The sequence below is a fragment of the Stigmatopora argus genome, chromosome 23 (assembly GCF_051989625.1).
Source record: "Stigmatopora argus isolate UIUO_Sarg chromosome 23, RoL_Sarg_1.0, whole genome shotgun sequence".
Lineage (NCBI taxonomy): Eukaryota > Metazoa > Chordata > Actinopteri > Syngnathiformes > Syngnathidae > Stigmatopora > Stigmatopora argus.
Window position 1 is genome coordinate 2088063 of NC_135409.1, and position 2257 is coordinate 2090319.

The window sequence follows — 2257 nt, forward strand, 5'->3', positions numbered from 1 at the left end:
AATCAATGCACAAAAATGGGGTAAAATCCACTTCCTAGCAGCATTTAATGATTAAATACAAATACTGGAGCTTTTCAGACATTAAAACCAGGCCAGGGGGGTGATTTTCCCGGGAAAAGACAGCGATCAACGTCAATGGCACCCTTTTTTAATGACGTTTTTTCAGAGGGCTGGAACGAATTAATTTGTTTTCCATTCATTTCAATGGAAAACGTCCGCTCGAGTTACGAGAATCTCGTCATACGAGCTCAATTCCGGAACGGATTAAGCTCGTATCTCGAGGTACCACTATAATTCGCGATCATGCGATCAAAATTTCGTGATGCGACCAAGCCAGGTCTTTTTTGCATATCTTTCGTGTATAACAATATTTACGAGCACGGAAACTATTAATTCAGACGAGTTTCTCCTAAGACCAGGAAACGCACAACGCGCATGCGCGGGCAAAAAGAGGGCTTTCTGGGTAATGAAGTATACTCGTGCACACAACACCCATAGGCAATGGCAACCTTTCTCAGAATAAAACTTCATTACCCACAATCAATACGTGGGTAACCTCAACTATTGTATTTCCTGTTATTCTTTCTAAGGAAAGAAGCTCCCGCGATCATTCTTTAAAGACTATTTCTCGTTGGCAAGTGATCGTGCGTTATCCTATTGTGAGGACATTTGTGTGCATCATTTTGGGAATATTTTGAAGGCAATACAACAGCAAACAGTCCATCGATAGCGAACGTGAGGGTGGAGGAATGGCAAACTGCCAACCCGGAAAACGAAGGTAACAAAAGATTACAACAAAATTAGAATTCAGTTTTGTGTAAAGTTACATTAAACGTATGTTTGAGTGTCTGTATATATTAATTCAAGTTAATTTAAATTTGTTTGTTCCGTTTACGAGTGCGTTGTCTTAGAAAAACAATCGAACCCCACCTCCCCCCCCCCCCCCCAACGTCTCTGTCTCCCGTCGGCGAAATCTGCCCAATTTTAGTTAGATTAAACACATTTTATTACTATTAAACCACTAGTTATGTGTTACTTTGTTAATAGATGGCAAATTAGAAGAAATAAAACATTTTTTCCAATCCAATATCCTGTTTTTGGTGTTTTTTCAGAGGGCTGGAACGAATTAATTTGTTTTCCATTCATTTCAATGGAAAACGTCCGCTCGAGTTACGAGAATCTCGTCATACGAGCTCAGTTCCGGAATGGATTAAGCTCGTATCTCGAGGTACCACTGTATATGATTCAGATATTTCTTAGGCCAGCAGAGAAGGCCTTGAAGGCCCTGACGGCCCGCCACTGTTTAGGAATATAGCCATATTATACTCACCAAAAATTCTTTTTAACTGTACACAATATCCATCCTGCTTTCTTTCTTCCTTTCCTATCGCCATCGAAGCTAATGATGAAAGTCGAGCCTGTCCTGTCATATTTCCGGCATGGTGCGTTTTTAAAATGGCTTTTAATCAACACAACAATATACTATTTGCTTGTGCAGCTAAGTTAGCGCACTGAACGTGCCGCACACACCATTTTCCCGGCTGTAACAGGCTTGCTAGCTTCGGAGTTGACCGCCCTTTCTTAATTATGTCCATTTTTTTCTGGAAAAGTCCGTCTGGAAAATAGCTTTGTGAGCAAACAGAATCCATTTGTGTTTGCTTCTGTCGGCCATTGTGGGTGGACTTTGCGATCTATGGCTTTGGCCCGCCTACTAGCCAATCATAGTTGGTGAAAGCAATGACATATCCCAGCCAGCAAAATGCTAATGCGTATGAAAAAGCATTGTGGCGTTGCCAGCTCGAAATCTGATTGGTTAAAAGCAACAGTCTAGTTTAATGCAGCAGAGCCCACAGAACTGATTGTGAAGGCTTTGAGGCAGATCTGATCTGGCAACAAATAATGGCTGAAATGTGATTGGTTAAATGCTTCAATATGAAAACACACATCTGGAAGCAGTGCAACCAGGGGGAAAAGCAATGAAAGGAAGCTAACAGACCATTTGGAATAATAAGTATTGATGGACAAAATATAATATGATTCAGATATTTCTTAGGCCAGCAGAGAAGGCCTTGAAGGCCCTGACGGCCCGCCACTGATTTTAGGACCATGATTGTTTTATTACCATAATAACCCGGCTGGCTATTTAGCAGTGGCGGGCCGTCAGGGCCTTCAAGGCCTCCTCTGCTGGCCTAAGAAATATCTGAATCATATATTATATTTTGTCCATCAATACTTATTAAATAATTCCAAATTGTCT